The sequence below is a fragment of the Astyanax mexicanus genome, chromosome 25 (genome assembly GCF_023375975.1).
Source record: "Astyanax mexicanus isolate ESR-SI-001 chromosome 25, AstMex3_surface, whole genome shotgun sequence".
NCBI lineage: Eukaryota > Metazoa > Chordata > Actinopteri > Characiformes > Acestrorhamphidae > Astyanax > Astyanax mexicanus.
This window is the reverse complement of record NC_064432.1, coordinates 3,504,565-3,524,645: the sequence shown is the minus strand read 5'-3', so window position 1 is coordinate 3,524,645 and position 20,081 is coordinate 3,504,565. Positions and strand designations below refer to the sequence as shown.

The 20,081-nt window shown below is 38.1% G+C and overlaps 1 long non-coding RNA gene across 1 annotated transcript in view; it reads right to left on the bottom strand.

Annotated features, from left to right (window-relative positions):
- Positions 1-2,603: 2,603 nt before the first annotated feature.
- Positions 2,604-20,081, bottom strand: part of LOC111195173 (uncharacterized) — a 38,361-nt gene continuing 20,883 nt past the window's right edge. Inside the window, exon 3 of the long non-coding RNA XR_007429462.1 lies at positions 2,604-3,079. This is a non-coding gene — a long non-coding RNA (uncharacterized LOC111195173). The remainder of the gene's footprint in view (positions 3,080-20,081) is intronic.

Below are 20,081 nucleotides of genomic sequence, written 5' to 3'. Positions count from 1 at the left end.
ATGCTTTGGGAGAACGGAGGTGTGCTATTCAACAAAGCTAAGTACTTTTTATCATGTTTTACTACACTAATGAGCCGTCAGCAACCACCACCTATCAAAAAATATTAGAGAAGCATTAATTGAAATTACTTCAATTAATGACTCCTATTTTCTGAACTGTATGATTTTACTTGCTCTTATTCCTCTTGAATTGAGTGATCTTGGTTATTATTGGATCTTGCACCACATTTATAATATATATTTTTAATATACACTTCCTGTTTTCATTTCTATTTTAACTCCTCACTGTAAAATCAAACTGCATCTATAATGTAAGAAAGGTGATGCTGTTTTACATGTATTATTATTTAGTAGTTTACGGTTTTTACTGAGTATTACAGCTTTTACATGTTTGGGCTCTTTAGTACTGTAAAAATAAAGTGGTGTTAACATATGAAGCTCTGGAAAAAAACATTGAGAGAGCACTTCAGTTTCTAAATCAGTTTCTCTGATTTTGCTATTTATAGGTTTATGTTTGAGTAAAATTAACATTGTTGTTTTATTCTATAAACTACAGACAACATTTCTCCTAAATTCCAAATAAAATATTGTCATTTAGAGCATTTATTTGCAGAAAATGAGAAATGTCTGAGATAACAAACAAACAAACAAAAAAAAAGATGCAGAGCTTTCAGACCTCAAATAATGCAAAGTAAACAAAAAAGTTCATGTTCATAAAGTTCATAAAGAGTTCAGAAATCAATATTTGGTGGAATAACCCTGTTTTTAGGAGTGCAGGCATAGTTTGGTTTGATGGCTTGTGATCATCCATCTTTAATAGAGTTTTATTTCTAGTTCTCATCATATTAATCAACACCTGGTTTGGTAAATTACTGGTAAATGTGGTAAATCAGGTGAGCTGCTGACGGAACTGAACATAATAATGTACACATGCTGGCTGAGAAGCATCCAGGAGAAATCTGGAGAAACTACACTTTGTTCTTCATCTTAAAAATGAGAATTCCTTTGTTTTGTTTTAATGTATTTAGGTTTATTTGCATCTGTTTAAATCTAAATATGTGGTGCTTTTTTAAGGTAACAACACGCATATTGCTGAGATTGCTTTGGTGCCTAAAACTTTTGCACAGTACTGTATGTATATAAGATATATACAGATATAAACGGAAATCAGAACCACAAACAGGACTTTTTAGCAACTGCTAAATAAGTGCCGATATGAACCGTCGCAAGTTTCTAGAGGACACCTGTTAGCAGCACTTACTGTATACGGACCAAACTCTAAAGCTGCTTTATTAGCGCGCCGTCGACGCGGCTGCTGGCGTCATTGATGTTGACACGGTTGATGTTGCGGATGTTTTTGTTGCTGTTGTCTGCTTTGTATTGCGTTAGCACTTCAAGCCGATATGAAAAGCGGCCGTCAAACATCAAATCAAAGGGCCAGCATTAGATTAGAGAGAATACAATCTGGCTGTAATCTCTCCAAGCTGTCGCCGCACATTAGGAGCTGCCACTTCGGTGCGGAGTGTGTGTGTTCTCGTGCAAAATGGCAATCCAATTTGTACTTCCCTGTTTTTTTTTTTGTTCCTCACTCCCCTCACCACTCGACTCATCCTGCAGAGTCTTTAGGACAGTGTGCCGGACAAGACAGAACGGATGAAGAAGCATCCAAATGCATCGAGAACAAAGACATTGGCTGTGTGCTGAGTGCGTTACTGGAGGCTTCCACTAGAGGGCAGCTCGTGGGTCTTGACGACTGCGTGACAAAACACCCAGTCAGCTCAATCTCCTTTACATTTCTCTGGCATTTTTTCTATTTTCCTATTTTTAAAACGATGCAGGTCTCTCGCCAGCTGTTCCCACAAGTATATTTGTCGCTCTGAAGCAACAAGGACACAACGCTCCTTACTATCTTGCACTACTATCTTACTATCTACACTGATGGGTGTGGTGGTCTGGAAGTAAGGTGTGTTTTTACGTAAATTTATTGCGTATTGCTATCTTGGCTATATAAAGCACAGGTGCGCCACTGACTGAATAAAGTCTAGGAAACACTCAACCATAAAGACGGTCATTGCTACTACACAGCAGCTAACAAACCCGACTTTTACGTCAACAATAAACAGAATACAAAATAAGATTGACCTGTTTTTTACGCTGTGAAGTTATTTACAGGAACAGCAGATTCCTCTACTGAGAGGCGCAGAGGCTCTGCGCTGTTAAAATAGCAATGCGCCAAAGTCAGAGCTCACCTGATTCTTAAAGGTGAGAGAAATTAATGTGAGGCAAGTGACTAACTAAAAATCAAGACCCCTCAGATCCTCCACATCTTTTCTTTTAGTTGTTCCACAAAGAAAAACAAAAACATTTAGTGATGCTGCTTTTAGCCACTACGTTCCAAAACGTTGGAACAACCTTCCAACTGATGTGAGTAAAGCACAAAAAAAAAATGTATCTTTAAGCGCAAACAAAAAAACAATTTGTTCAGTCTGGCTTTCATGTATTTTATATTAAATGATTAAAATAAAAGAAGGAAAAGAGAAAAAAATTATATATTTTATATTTTCATATACACAAACACATTTCAGGAGGACCAGTGAGTTTTTAGGCTTTCTCGGTCACATGACATCGCGTTCAGTAGCTCCTCCACTTCCACTTGCTGTTGTGTTTATGTGGATCTTTGTGGAAACATGCGTCCAAAGTGTACAAGTGGACAAATAGCTATTTTATTAAACGGGAGAAGACGAAACTCAGATGTGAGTACAGACGGGACTAAAATTACCGGAGGACCACGGAGTTCAGCGAAAAAAACTACATTTTTGAAAAGTTTATGCTGTTCAATGTACTCAATTTTGAAACACTGGTGTTGGAGTTGGCTCAGTTGCAGGAGCCAAGGAGTGGAAGAACAAAGAAAGGTCCTCAAGGTCAGTGGCCAGTGGCAGCAAGTGCACCATATAATCTGGACATAGTGCTCGTTTTATTTGTCTATTTAATTGTTTATTTTATCTGGGTGCTTCATCTTGAAGAGTTGTTTCCTAATGGCCGTCAGCGCTCCTGACGTTTTCCTCTCTTATCCGTTCCTCTGGGGACGGGCAGGAGAGAGAGAGAGAGACGCCATTATCAAACTCATAAACATCATTTGCATTTCACTCATGTCCTCTAAAAATAACTTTCAAAAATATCCCTTAATTGCTGCCTCTTTTATTTATTATATATATTTTTCCCTGCTTATTTTTCCCCCTCTTATTACAGCGGAGGGGTTTGAAGTGGCACTTGCTGGTTGGCACACACACACACACACACACACACACACACACACACACACACACACACACACACACACACACACACACAAACACACACAAACACACACAAACACACACAAACACACACAAACACACACACACAAACACACACACACACACAAACACACACACACACACACACACGTACAGAAGCTTGTGTATAGAAGCCAAAGCAGAAAAAAGTGATCATTTATATATATTTATACACCTATATTTCAATCTATGAGGACGACATGCATGTGCATATGGTACATACAACTCATGCACCAAGGTATGTTGGATTCCTTATAAACTTTCAATTGAAGTCCAAGTATAATGATCTTATTACAATTCATTCTGGAGCCTTTAAAGCACTGCCACTATGATTGCTGGTTCGAATCCTGGTCAAGCAGCTTGCCTTCAGCTGCCGGAGCAATTGACCATGCTCTCTCTGGGTGGGTAAATGGTGCTCTTTCCCCTCATCACTCCTAGGGTGGGGGGAGGGGGTATGCAGCTGATTAGCAAAATCTGCAGCCTTTCTATTGGTCCAATCATTAAAAACAATAAAAAAAGGTCAGGTTACAAAGAGCAGTAAAGCCTCTCCACTGAATACAACATTAAAGTAGTTTCAGTAAAAGTTTCTCCAGCACTGAGACTGGAGCAGTATTAGCATTTGCCGCTAGCCGCAGAGCTAGCTAGTATATCGGACTGTAGTCTGCATGTTTATCATCGTGTTGAAACGCGATGTGGGACAAACCGCTAGCTAATAGTTTTCAGGAAAGAAATCAGTGTAGATTAATATCCAGCGCTCGTTTCACTTTAATTATTATTGTTTTTAATAATATAAAAATCTATCAAATGATACCAAGATGATGGCGAGACCTGCTGATATAGAAGTGAAACATGGTGGCACCCTTGTTCCTTATTATTGTCTATTAAAAATAGGACAGAAAATAGATGTTGGCTGATTATAATCCTAGAATTCTTAGAAATTCACGTTCAGTTGGAAAACAAATGATCTTAAAATAGAAATTGAGATTTAAATTTTTTTAGTTTTATTAAAGTTCAAAAATAAAACACAATAGGAATATAAAGAGAACACTGAATGTTCATGCTATAAACTGTAGCTCTGAATTCATTAATGTACGAGTGAACAGTATAGCACACTATAGCCTGCACAGATCTGTACATTTACCTAAGGTAGCCCGGGGGGAATGACCAGTGCGTCAGTGACTGGAGGACAAACCCAGTATGCAATGGAAAAGACGTTGCCATGTGCAATAGATTCCCATTAAATGTACCTTGTAGTGATTTGAGTTTACAGTGCAAGAGTAGAACTTGCTTTCTTTTCGTTCTTACGCTCTCTCTCTCTTTCGCTCTCAGTGGCCAGGGCCTGCAAAAACAATCAGATGGCCTCGCTTCTAAATCTGGTTTCAATTAAGCTTTAAATCAACACTAATTAATCATTAATTAATTAATGTGCTTAGCCTGAACAAAACACTTCCCTATGCCATGGCGTCTCCGGGGAGGACAGAAGTGGAAGGAGGCCCTCGTCTTCTGTTTTCCGACGCTTCCCCATCCAGGCCTTTTCTGATTATTAAAAGCTCACGTCTTTGCTTTAGTCTGCTGTAATTATAAACATGTGCCAGTGAAAATCCCTCTGAGTTAATTGCATTTGAGGATAGAGGGGGGGAACGCCCACGCCGAGGTGAGATTGACAGCTGATTGGATGGATTAATATATGTTCTTTTTTTGAGAAATGCTGGGTCTCTGCAGAGACGCTGCTAATGGCAACCAGCCGGGATGAAGTCAGAATCATCTGCATAGCCGAGGGAGCTGATGGCACTTAAAAATAACCACGCCGGCTGAGACAATGCCGTTACCGCAGTGATAGGCTGGTTAATGGGCGCTCCCTTACAGCATGCACACACACACACACACACACACACACACACACAGAGCAGGGGATCTCCTAAGGCCCTCAAAGTAAATTTTAATCGACATGTAGTATTGTGTGTTTAACGCATTTAGTATATTTATTTTTATATACAGTCAATACAGATGGGATACTCTGTGTGTAAAATTGTGCAGGTATGTATTTAACATTCCTTGATCCTCGATCTTTGATCCAGGGTCATGTGCATACCGAAAGTATGTCCTAGAAGGCACAAAATCACCACCCACAGTGGACAGTATAGTGGATAAGGTGCACTCTCATTAGACATCTATTTTCTGGTCTATTTTTTAATACATAAGATGCGTCAGATTATAATGCGCATTTTATGATGCGCTTGTTTTAACACAGTAAATGAGCCGACTACAGTCTGATACACTCGCCTTTGAACAGAAAAAGAGCTAGTGCTGTGGTTAGCGGGTAATGCTAATGCTGCTTCAGCAGTGCTACCCAAGGTCAGCAGCAGGGTACAGGCTGATAATACTGTACCATGCAGCATTAGCATTAGTTGCTAACCACGCAAAGTGCTAGCCAGGGTTAGCAACAGGATAGAGGCCGATAATACTCACCTCTGGACAGCCAAAGATCCAGAACTTCACATGGTTAGCAGCTAATGCTAATACTGCTGGAGAAGTAAACTGAAACTCCTGTATAACGCTGTACTTCAGCAGAGTGTCTTTACTGCTCCTTAATACCTGACTGGTATAATTCACACACAAGATGCACCAGATTATAAGGTGCACTGATGATTTTTGGGAAAATTAAACAGATTTTAAGTGCACCTTACAGTGCAAAAATACGACGGAAGTAAAGAAATGGTAACTTGCTCTTACGAACAACAACACTGCCATTATAGAAATGCTCAAGGCTAGGTAGCCCTTGTGGGTAAGACTACACACTGATTAATACGGTGCTACATATTTAAGCAAAATCTATTAAGATACATTAACTAAAACATACTTCAGTGAGTGTATTACACAGTAACTTGTATTAAAGCAATTCTAAATAAATCCACCAGAAATTATGAATATCATTTACTAGAATATATGATCTGTTAAATGTAACAGCAGTTTTTAGTGGTGAACACCCAAATTTGTTTAAACTCCAATACATTAAAATTGAAATACTCATCCAAACATTAACAACTTTGAAGATACATGATTGAATGTGGCCAACTCACTCAATCTGAGACCTTTGAGTTGAATTAGTTTATAGTTACTTATATGTTTGATCCGTCGCAATTGATTAGTTTTAGAAGCCAAGCAGTTAATCATAATTCTAATGTATGATCTGCAGGTTTACTACTTAGGTTGTAGGCTGTAAGAGCAAGCATCATTTGCTGAACTGGAAAGTTTGTGTTACTGTGTTGTGTTTCAATGAGCATTTTAAATCTATATGGTATTTAAATGGAATTGAAATAACAAAGAATTAAATTAACTAGATTTTTATTTATTTTAAAGTTAAATTATTGTGCAAAGCAACTGATGTAGCAAAAATCAATTACATTTACTGAATGTAGTCATTGTAGACATTACTTATCCAGTGGACTTACAGTGGACATTTATTTATAAGAAAGATTTAGAAATATATTGCAAGTGATAGATTTTGCTTATTTATTTCTAATACACAAGGTTTAATGTTCTGAAGTATATTTTACTCCTACATATTTATTTTAAACATGGTTCCTAACCCTCATGCTGGTCTAAAGAGCTTTGGTCAGCATTCAGCACTGTACTATAGAGTCTCTATACATGTAGAGTCTCTAGAGCTCTAGACAACAATCATAGGCACTGACGTTCTTCAGCTCCAGGACATTTATGAATCTGGATGTCAGAAAAGGGCTCAGTCCATCATCGTAGATCACGTCCATCCAGCTCATGCCCTTCCTACTCTCTCTCTCTCTCTCTCTCTCCGCTCCCCACCGGCAAGTGCTTCTCATCAAGACACAAACCACCTGTCTCGGAAACAGCTTCTTCCCTCAGGCCATCAGGACTCAGCAAACACTGACTGACTGCCATCTAGCTCCACATCGCTCCCTGGACACCACTGTCCAGTCCCATCATTTTCCCTTACTGTGTCCATCACAAGTATTTTTAGTCAGCGTCTTCTGTAACGGCTGTTCCATACTGTATATAGACTGTATCTCATATATGTCTAATGTCTAGTTGTGTCTCTAATATGAATGGTTTATGTGGGGGGAAAAAGTGCTCCGGTGATCCAATATAACGCTGCTTTAGTCCCGTGGTGGAGGATTTAAACATATTTATGAATATTTATACATTCACACATGTGCATGTATAAACTTGCACGTGACTCCTGGACCCAGCCGTATGTTTAATATTTAATGTTTTAATGTTCTGTTAAGGTTAAGTTTTGAAAATTTAGCCACGATGCAATATGGTTAAAAAGACTGTGATGCCTTTGATTTTTTTAAGGCTACATTTTAAATATTTACAAAAAATATATATAAAAAAGTTGCAAAAAGATTTGATACAGTAGGAAACCTAAAATTATTATTATTATTATTATTATTATTATTATTATTATTATTATTGTTCTAAATAAATGTTTAAATTTGTTTAAAATATCATTTCATCTTCTCAATCACATAATTTAATCTAAATTTATAGACTGTTTGAAGAAAAAAAAAATAAATCGAATTGTGACCCCAAAACTCAGAATCGAAATGCCAGACACAGAGATTCGCATCCCTAGTTGTTCTACCAAAGAATGGATTCCAAAGAAGAATAAAGTTAATGATTTGTAACAGGGCCAAGTCAAAGTCCGAACCTTAAATTAAGAGTTGAAGCTATTTTGTATGGAGCATAGACTGTATATAGCTGGACAGAGCATCGTCTCTCAAAAGTGAAGCCACCACAGGTCGGGCGCCCCCTGCTGTTCGGTTTCAGAAAGCTGTGTGACTCCACCCATTACCATAGGTTTCAATGGCAAAACAGAACAACTTTCAATCACGTTTTTTTCTAATATACTGTAATTCTACCTCCTTTATTTAAATGCAGCAGCTTTAGTGTAACCTCTGCTTATTTTGTCAAATTTTTATATCCTCACAGAACTCGTTTTTTAAAACGTTATTCAGCTCCATTCAAAAAGGTGTGGTTATTGTAAAAGGGCTGGGTTGCACCTAGCCGGGGTGGGACCAATGACTGTATGGGCGGGACTATAGACTGTGTGAGCTCTGTGGATGCAGCCCTCAGGGGCGGGGTTATGTAAATGAGTAGGATGTCTCTCCACAGTCTTTCTCCCTCCTCTGGCCTCTACTGCGCAGACTCGGGTTTCAGGATCACCAACATGGAGGAAGATTTTGTCTTCATTTTGAATTAAATTAATGGGACCGGTGACACTGTACCATCTTTTTTACATTCTCTGGTATGGAGGAACATAATAAAATCCCCTCTAAGTTGGTGTGCAGATACTGAAGGCACATATTACACATATTTGCCACTCACAGATATGTAATAATAGACCATTTCTCAATAAATATATGACCAAGTTTCATATGTTTCTTATTTATCATATTCTTACAGAAATAGAGAGAATTCTAAGAGAGAGGTTCACAAACTTTCAAGCACTGCTGTATTGTTGCTGAGACACACCTAGTTCAAACTCACTCACAAGACGACACCGAACAACTTATACAGGTGTTTGCATTCCCCAAACTGTCCCCTTGGTATAACTTCATGATGATTTACGTACTGCTGTAAACCTCAGGACTCACAGCAGGCCGGTGTACAGAAAACTGCATTATTCTGCAGTACAGAATATTACTTTTAATCAGCACTCTTACGCTTTTATGCTTTTTCCAGACTCGGATGTCCAGATTGATTGGCCACCGTGCCCTCAGATGCGGATCTGTGTTGCCGAGGCCGTTCTGTGGGCGGGTAAAGGCGGTAGTTTGCTGTTCATTGATTGGGCAGTCAATGGCGAGTGGCGATGTGTTCATCGGTGTGTCCGAGTCAATAGCTGGGGTCTAAAGGGCCGACTGGAGCATTGATGCTGACAGATTCCCACGCACGGGGATCACCAGTGCTTTCACAAGTTCAGGAGAGAGAGGAAGAGGAGCGAGAGCAGAGTGACCATCAGATGTCATTCCACTCGCCTGCTGGGATGTCCTTAATCACTCCACGTATTGCAATTAAACGTATAAATAAACAGAAAAATATTAGTATGTCTTTAAATCTCTGTAGAGACTTTTATACAGGATATACAGTGAAAAACAGTAATGCACTAATGAGGTCCTAGAACTGAAAATACAAGTGATCTGTAGCTGGAAATCAGTTGATTTATTTCATACCTTTCTCCTTTTTGTGGATAAAATACCACAAACATCTTTGTCCAGCAAAAACTGGAGAGTCTGCCAACTTATTTTACCTCTTTGTTCGTAGACTCAATACATTTCAGACAACAATTTGAACTCTGAACTCCTAACTCTGTTAGGGTAGAGTTTAGAGCTGGGCGATTAATCGATTTTATCGATTAATTCGAATTTACAGTTAAGGACGATGTGTTTTTATAAAAAAACGATTTTCTCTGAGTTTCTCCTCCCTCCCTGTTTTTAAGGGTATGTTTATTTATTTATTTATTTTTAAGTTTGAGGGTGCATTGTGTCAGTACCTAAACTATGTTGGAGAAAGCTTTCTAAAAGTTACTGGATGTTCTCACTCTTTACAATTGTTTTTTTTTGTTTGTTTCTGGTTGCACTTTAACCAAAAAAGGGAACATTTTAAGTGAAAACAAATTAAATAAGAATTAGTTTTTAATCATTTCTTTATCCTCTTTAGTTTGATTTTTAGTAGGGGAAAAAATTATCGATTTAAATCGAAAATCGAATTTCGAATTTTTTTTTGGGCCATTTGCCCAGCTCTAGTAGAGTTCATCCCATTTTTTCAGTGAATAGGACCTAAACGGCTCTTAGCATCATTTATTTGCATAATGATCCTGTCTAACCAAAGAATCATTCTCTAACTCACCATCAGTGTGTAGTCTTGCCCACCAGGGCTCCTTTACCTTGAGTACTGAGCTATGTCTTATAGAATGGTTGTTTGCCTGGAGACAGAGTTGTAGGCTATAAGAACAAGATACCATTTTTTTGTACTGGAGAGAAAATGTGGCAAATGTAGACAATGGGGGACTATAAAAGCCACTCTGCTGAAGTACAGCGTAATACAGGAGTTTCAGTTTAGTTCTTCAGCATCGAGACTGAAGCAGTATTAGCATTAGCCGCTAGCCACGCTAAGCGCTAGCTCTTTTACCATTCAGAGGCGAGTATATCAAACTGTACTCTGTTTACATGTTTACCATGTTAAAACAAGCTACGTGGGATGAAGCGCTAGCTAATATCGACCTGGCTTACCAGATCACTTAGGGATTCTCAGTGTAGCGCTAACTGCAGCTAAATGCTAATGCTGCTGCACCCAGCCTTAGTGCATATCTGGAAATCTAAGCTTACTGTAATTAAACAGAACTGCTTTACTCACCCAAATAAAACCTTTTCAGCAGAGAAATCTGTGTAGATTAACATTCAGTGCTCATTTGAGTTTGAATTTATTTTTATTTTTTTTGAGAAGAGGACTGACAGAGAGAAAACAGGTAAGTGTTATCCAGTGTTAAGAGCCAAAAACAAAAGCTAACCTTTTAAAAACAAGGTAAAGTAAGTCATATTTGTTGTTAAATTAACAATTTAGAGATAAAAAAAAACCACAACTGAGTTAAAAAGCTAATCTGGCAAGATGTTAAATGTAAAAATATAGTTTATGTAGCATAGGGTGTGCTCTATAAATGTTCATATGATCCACACATTCATTCTGACAGACGTAAAACAATTCCAAAGTGTACTAGGCGCTCTCTAATGCTCTATAAACGTTTAAATGAGCCACAAACTCATTCTAACAGATGTTAACACCCTTCTGAAAGTGTAGGGGTGCTCTGTAAAGGTCCAGGGTGTGTAGCATTCCAGCACTACACCGTTTTTCAGTTAAAAGTCACATTATATCCTCATAAAAGTCTTGTGAACGAGTTCCTGAGTCGCCTCAAGTGTGTTAAAAGAGAAAACAAACTGAAAATCAACAGAACTGGGGTCATCAAGAGACATCAACTGTGAACCGTTCCCCACTGGACCCGCATAAGATGACACTTATTTCTAAGCCACTGCACAGTGTCTGATTTTAGAAGGTATAAAATGTTGTTGATGGTTCCGGGGTCCTTGTATCCATGCAGCTCTATTTCTAGCGAAGCTTTGAGGAAATGCATTAGTTTCATTGCATCCTGTTTCTAAAGGCAGACCAGCATCTTCTGCTCAAATTTCAATCTTCCGCCCGGTGCCTCTGCAGGATCGATGTCTTCAAAAGACGTTATCGATGTCTTGGAGGAGAAATTCGCGCTCTGTGAGCTTAATGAGGCCAGACTGGATCGCTAGGAGTGAAACCTGGACTTGAAGAGGCTATATTATATTCTTTTCTCTTTTTTTCCCCTGAAGTCCACTTAAACTTATGGATTAAACTGGATGTTTACAAGGTGGGAACTCTAGGTTTTTATGTGTGGGCTCAGTATATTTCTGTTTATCTGAGGTACTGTATGGTTTAATCAGCAATGATGTCTTGGAAATGTGCTTAGAATCAGCTTTCAAACATGGTCAGAATAAAACTATTAAAAATTGTCCTGAAAAATTACAGTAATTAACACTTTACAGTGCCTGTACCATCACTCAATATGATTTTAATCCAGTGCATCTTATGTATGAATTTTACCAGCACTGCTGGAGCAGCATTAGCATTACCCGCTAACCACGCTCGCCATTTCCCTGTTCAGAGGTGAGTATTGTTGGCCTATATCCTGCTCTTAACCACAGCTAGCACTGTTGGAGTAGCATTAGCATTACCCATTAACCGCTCTCGCTGTTATCTCGTACAGAGGTGAGTATTAATCAGCCTGTAGCCTGCTCCCAACCCTGGTTAGCACTGCTGGAGCAGCATAAGCATTACCCACTAACCGCTCTCACCATTTCCCCGTTTAGAGGGGATTATTATCAGCCTATAGCCTGCTCCCAACCCTGGCTAGCACTGCTGGAGCAGCATTAGCATTACCTGCTAACCACGCTCGCCATTTCCCCGTTCAGAGGTGAGTATTAATCAGCCTTGAGCCTGCTCCCAACCCTGGCTAGCACTGCTAGAGCAGCATAAGCATTACCCACTAACCACTCTCGCCATTTCCCCATTCAGAGGTGAGTATTGTTGGCCTATATCCTGCTCTTAACCACAGCTAGCACTGCTGGAGCAGCATAAGCATTACCCGCTAACCACTCTCGCCATTTCCCCATTCAGAGGTGAGTATTGTTGGCCTATATCCTGCTCTTAACCACAGCTAGCACTGCTGGAGCAGCATAAGCATTACCCGCTAACCGCTCTCACCATTTCCCCGTTCAGAGGTGAGTATTATTGGATTGTGGCTTGCTCCTAAACCCGGCAAGCACTGCTAGAGCGGTTAGCTGCTAATGCTCCAGCCTTAGTGCTAAAGAAATTGGGAAATCTAAGTTTACTGTAAATAAATGGAAGCGCTTTTCTCACTCAAATAAACAAATACACAAAATAAATAAAATAAAAAATACTCAACTAAGTAAAGAAAAAAACTAAAGTCAGTCATTCCGAAACATTTCAAGAACTTTAAAAGTATCCTAAAGTGCATTTCCAAAGACAAACTGTTATGATGAAACTGGCACTCATCAGGATCACTCCATGAAAAGAAGATCAAGAGTTCCCTCAGCAGAGTTAACTTCCCCTCAGATAAGAATCACCTAAATGCTTCACAGTGTATTTTAGTAGAGTATTAATATAATGGAGAGAGAGCCTTGGGCTTGAGCTCACTGACAAACAAGAGTAATTAAGGAAGCGTTTCTATCATTTCATCACTGCGTTCTCCCCTCAGATCAGAAGCAGGATGTTGATCGGATGCTGACTGGATGTTCTTGTTTTTTTCTTTCCTTTTTATTTCTAATACAGCTGTATAATAGCTTTCTATATTTATTTTTGCATTAGATTATTTGTGTTTGGTAACAGGTTTCTCTCCTCGAACGATCTGTCCTTCAGGAGGGACTGGGAGTTATTCTTCATCATTTTCTCCTATTTCATTTCATCCTCTTGATTGACTCGATGATATTTTTAATTATATTATTATAGAGGACTTCCTCGCGGGGGGAATCTGTTCTGCACTTGCGAGAAGGAAGGATAACAAGCTGATAAATGATTAAACAAATGAAAATGACTAATAATAGGAAAAAAATAAAAGAAGCTAATAAATCAAGTGCTAATAGAACACTTCTTCTCCCCAGGCCTCAACTGCTGCTTTAAAGAGGCATTTAAAAAAGTAGGAGAAGATCGAGTGGAAAAAAAGAGGAAAAAAAGGGGCTGCAACCACTGCCAAACGACAGGAAGTAGAAACATCATTTCTATTTTTTTTATAACAGGTTTAATTTTTCACAGGTACTTTAATTTTGTAAACTTGCTCTGGTTCTCCAATACTAGTTTGTATTTTTTTTTTATCATATAAATAAATGAGGCGCTATTGTGTCAACACTACTATGCAACACCATAACAACTATCTGAGATACCACTGCAACCACATGGAAAACCACTTGATAAAACCATAACCATCTCCTTGGGATACCACAGCAACTGCCTAGCAATACTTAGCAACCTCTATGCAACTTAATAGAAGAAAAAATGTAACCACGTAGCCATGGATACCACAACAACCACCTAGAAAAATTACTTGGTAGAACCATACCCATTTCCATGGGATACCATAGCAACTGCCTAGAACACCACTTGGTAGAACCATAGCCATTTCCTTGGGATAGCATATCAACCAATTAGCAAACCACTTGGTAAAACTGTTACCATCTTCTTGGGATACCATAGCAACCACTTAGCAAACTACTTGATAGAGCCGTAAGTATTTCCTTGAAATACCATAGCAACACACCTAGCAAATTACTTGTTAGTACCATACACATTTTTCTTTTCTTATACCATAGCCAAGCAAACCACAACAAACATTTAGCAATACCACAGCAGCCACCTAGCAACACCTTAACAACCATTTTGTTCTGTTTTGTAGAACTGAAAGTGTATATTTAGTGGATTTACTGGGTTTTAAGAGCAGGCGAGTTTTATGTGTGTCGATGTGAGCTGGTGTGAGCTGGTGTGAGACGGACAGAACCGAGAGCTGTTGCGTTTATGCTTAGATGCTTTTCCTCACTGGTGTGTGTGTGTGAGTGTGAGTGAGTGTGTGTGAGTGTGTGTGAGTGTGTGTGAGAGTGTGGATGATCATTAGCAGTTGTGGTCTGACAGATGTCTCATTGGGGCCACACTATGGGGAAGGGTCCCGGCGGACCCCCGAACGTCACTAAGTCGAGTCTGAGAAGAGAGCGACGCTGTGTTTTGACAAGTCTGCTGTGAAAGGGTCACCCTGTATCTATACACACTTTACACTCCACCAACATCCAGAGAGAGAGAGAGAGAGAGAGAGAGAGAGAGAGAGAGAGAGAGAGAGACTGACTGACTGAACAAGAGAAAGAGAAAAAAGGATGGGAACAATAGAAGAAGAAAACTATACAGAGACAGACAGAAAGGGAGAAAGAAAAAGAAAAAGAAAGAAAGTAAAGGAGAAACAGACTGAGACAGAAAGAGAGAGAGAAGGAAAAAGAAAGAGGTGAAAGAGAGAGGAAGACAGACAGAAAGAGAGATGGAGACAGAAAGAAAGAGAGGGGGGGAAGAAATAGATACAGAGGCAGAAAGAGAGAAAAGGAGAAAGACAGAAAAAGAAAGAAGAAGAAAGGGAAATAGAGACAAAGAAATAGAGAAGGAGAAAGACTCAGAGGGAGAGAGATTGAGACAGAGTGAGAGAAAGCAATAGATACAGAGGCAGAAAAAGAGAAAGAGAGGGAGGCAGACACTGAGAAAAATGTAGAAAAAGAAAAATATAGAGTCAGAAAGAAAGAAAGAGAGAGGGAGGGAGACAGAAAAAAATAAATAGATGGGGACAGAAAGAAAGAAAATGGGAAAGAGGGAGGGAGACAGAACAAGAGAGAGGGGAAGACAAAGAAATGGAGAGAGACAGATAATGAGAGAGAAAGAAAGAGATAATAGGAAAGAGAAGGAGAAAAAAAGAAAAATTGACTGGAGAAAAAGGGACAGAAACAAAAAGAGAAAAGGAGAAAGATGGACACAAACAGAGAGATAATTAAACTTAAAAAGGAAAAAGAGAGAGGTGGTGAAAGAACACCACTGTATCTATTATATATATATATATATATATATATATATATATATATATATATATATATATATATATATATATATATATATATATATATATATATATATATATATATATATATATATATAGAGAGAGAGAGAGAGAGAGAGAGAGAGAGAAAGAGATATCATACATAAAAATAATTTTTGGACTTTTTTTTTTATTCCTTCATACCTTCTTCCATTTAGCCACTGAATGTTTAAAACTGTTATATTTATATAGATAATATTTTTAAAATTCAAAACACTGCTATAAAAAAAACATCCTGAAATATCTTGACTTTATTTACTGGCCATATCTCACAGCCTTATCTACAAATATCATGCTATGGCACTGTATGCAAATGAGACCTTTACAGCTGGAGGTTTCTCTGCAGTCGTCGTATTTACAGGAAACAGGGTGACCAGTGACCAGTCGCACGAGTCTAGACTCTTCGTGAGTGCGGAGATGAAGGGCATTAGCCGTGCAAACAAGAAAAATATAAAGCCGGATAAATAAATAGCCGTCCTGCGCCGCTCCCGTGATCAGCTCCACGCTCCAGAGTAATGAGACGGTTCTCACGGGGATTGTTTTTAAGTGCTTGGCACCTAGTTTATTTGTCAGCCCCCCAAAAAGCTGTCAGGTTGGGCTATAAAAGCGACTCAATATGCCACCGCAGATAACTCGCGCTGTCGTCTCTCTGCGGGTAATTACCTCGCATGGATGCTTCGGTGGCCGTGGCTTCAAAAGAAGCGAAAACGCTCTCGCGCGGACTCGCGCCGCATTATCTGATAACACCCTGGCACAAAGGCAGCACGCGTCCTAATGAGACGGTGAATTAGCAGCGCTGTGAAGTCCTCTATACTCACCTTTGGGCTAGCGTTAGCTCATTAGCGTACACAAACACACGCGCACACCGCGATCCGTGCAATCAAAATCACAATTAAAGCTAATGGAGAAGAATAGAAGCTTATTTTGGAAACGTCTACGAGTCTCCTGATGCTACACAAATATCTTACGCACACATTTCTTTATGCTACACAGTCACAGTGTTGATTAAACAGTTAGCACGGTCAGTAAGATATGTTCTAGCCTGGACTGAAGCTTTCACACTGTCTGTTGTCCTAAAAAGAAACTTCAAGATTGAGAAAAGGGTATGACTGAAGTCAAGGACAAAGAAAAAACAAAAAAAAAAAACTGAGGAAAACACTTTTAAAAACTAAAGGTATTCAAACTCAAGAATACAATAAAGTATTAGATGTTAAGCATGGTGGCGGTAGCATCAGTTTTTTTTTTTTTTTGGAAAGTGTCAAATAGGCACGTCACAATACCAGTGTTAAAATGTGTTATTTGTTATTCAATACCAATACATTGTTTGATACGATTCTTGATAAAAGTTTTGATATGATGGCAAAAGCTACAAGAATAGCACAGAACCTTTAGCTAATAAAGTCATGTTTTCTATCTGTTATTTAAAGCAGAATTTAATATTCATTCAAGAAAATTCTAAATGAAATTATCTTAATGGTGGAACAGTATTTCCAAATATAGACAACAATAATTCAAATATCATACAAGTATGGTACATAAAAAAAGACAATATTTTAATGGAAAAAACTGTGGCATGTAGCCTTTAAGTATTTAAAACAAACAATACATGACACATTTTAGTTACTTAGTTAGTATATAAAGGCAGTAAAAGCTTATGTATTGTGTCTCGTGGTTAAAGTTTCCAAAAAATAACCTAAACACTAAAGCTAATGGTCATCGATTGCAAAGATCCCTTTTAGACATTAAACACTGCTAAAACTAAGGCAGAGACATGTCAGCTAACTAGCTAGCTCGCTAACTAGCAGAGCTACAATTTACAATTTATTCTGTGATGAAAATTGTAATAAACTTATCGTTTTCAGTATTCAAGTATTTTTTATTTTTTTAGTTCTCACATCTCGCTTTCATAATGAAAATGGGTTGTCCATGGATATTAGTGGACAACCCATCACATCCAACTACATCCAACTATGCTATGCATGTTATGCTGCCCTCTTCAGTTGTGGAGGAATAACAGTCTTGCATTTTTCCCTACCGTGGTTGCAGTATTTATTTCTTAGATACCACAGAATACAAGTGGCCTAATTTTTTTCTTTTCTGCATCATCTTAACACCAAAGTATCAGTTCTAGACACAACCCTAGTTTTGGAACTGGTTACTTACAGAATCATAAAAAGATCTGGAACAATAATTTGTATATAATTCAGATCCACAGATTTACACATTATCCAAATTTATCCAGGGTTGATGTCACTTATTTAGCACTGTAGTCACGAGGTAAATATTCTGCAGCTAGCACTAAGCCAATTAGCATGGTGCTAACTGCATGTGCGCAGACTGTGTGGAGTTGTTCAGTAATAGCATCTCTAATAGACTATATTATTAGCATTCTGACACTGTATGACTCACTGTTCACTGTTATCCATAAACATGGACTAAAGTACAGGCACAGTTCAGACTGGATGACTGCTGGTGCTATTTTTGGCTTCGTGACAGGCTTTGAATCATTTTATAGATCGCAGCACGTCATGATTTCATTTTCCACTCACAATTCAGCTAATTACTTGAACATTTGCTTGTTAGATTTACATAAACTGAGCAAAAGATTTATCACAAATTAAGCGCATCATTTGTTGATACTACTATGTGTATATTCATACATATGTTAAATGATATACAAATTATTTACAAAAAAAAATCCAGTGTGTGTAAAATATTAAAATTAGAATTATATAGTATAAAGTAGGGGTGGGCGATATGGCTCTAAAATAATATCACGATATTTCAGGGTATTTTTGCGATAACGATATACTTGGCGATATAGGAAACCAGAAAAATAATTAATTAATTTCAGGAATATAGTATAATAGTATAACAGAATAATCATAATGTGGCAAAATAAATAATATAGCATAAAATAATATAATGCAGCAAATAATATTGCAGAATATTTAGTGCATGCATATAAACTGCAAACTAAAACAATTATACAATAAATACACCTAAAGCTTCACAGTAAATAATAGACTACTTTTAACACAGAACAGCCCTATTATCACAATATGGATTTTTAATATCATGATATTTCTGTGTCACGATATATTGTATACGATATAATATTGCCCACCCCTATTGTACAGTATTGTGTGTGCTATATAATGCAATGTACAGTAAGTGGACTGTAAGGATTGGATAGGGGGTGACTTTATGCCAGTCCCTTCCATCAACACTAAGGCCCTTTAATGCAGACGCGACGCCCTGCAGAGTACAGTGTTACGTACTTTAATTTGATTTGCCTCCAATTTGGCTTGTTTACAGTGTTCTAACTTTAAATAATTGGGTACATTTTGAGCAGGTTTCAGCCTGTGCTCTAATAAAGAATAGAGATAATAGATTACATGAGGAATCTAATCCTGTATATTAGTTATTTCTGTGAGGAAGATATTTTGAAGTTAGACCAAGACACACACCTAAAAGCTGTTTCTACATGATTTCTAAGCCTGAGGAATAAACTCCTAACAAACTTTCTATTAGACCGTTACGACTTACTAAAGTGTGATTTATAGGATTTATGTGTAAATGCGTGATTTATGCGATTATACCCGTTTAGCGCTGCGAGCGCTCCCCTTTAATATTGAGCGCCCACAGAGCGAAGGGGGCTGGCGAGAGCATGATTAATTTCCACATTCCGTTCTTCATTAAGTGCTAATGGCCCTCGTAATCTTCCCGCGATTTCTGTGATTAGCATAGCGACGCGATTTTCACAAAATGCTTGGAAATGGTCCACGTGTGGCTGGAAGCCTTTACCCACCAACTCAAACTTCTAATTCCCACCACCTACTGCAAGTGCTGACGTTTTCATTTTCATTTCTTCATTCAAAGCATCTTCGTTAAAGCTCCCAAAAAAAAAAAGAAAATCGCTAATTTTACTATCTATAGGTATATGCATGAGCAACAATAACATTGTTGTTTTATTTTATAAACTATTAACAACATTTTTTCCCCAAATTTCAAATATAGTCATTTACAGCATTTATTTGCAGAAAATGAGAAATGCAGTGTCTTCAGATCTCAAACATCGCAAAGAAAACTGGTTCTTGTTCATTAAGAAACAAAGAAACAACAAAACTAATGTATAAAAAAACAGGGTTATTCGACCGAATATTAATTTCTAAACTGTGATTTCTTAAATCACTTTTTCTTTCATGCATCTTGGCATGCTCTCCACCAGTCTTTCACACTGATTTTGGGTGACCTAATGCCACTCCTGGTGCAGCAAAAATTCAAGCAGTTCAGCTTTGTTTGATGGCTTAAAACCATCCATCTTCATTGTGATCACATTGCAGAGGTTTTCAATGGTGTTCAGGTCTCGAAATTGACTGTCGTTTTGATTGATTATGATCTCCTTCCATTCCTGGTTCCATCAATTACAGAAAGTGGTCCAGACCAATTTTACCCAGTCTCTCTTTCTTATTATTGAATCATTA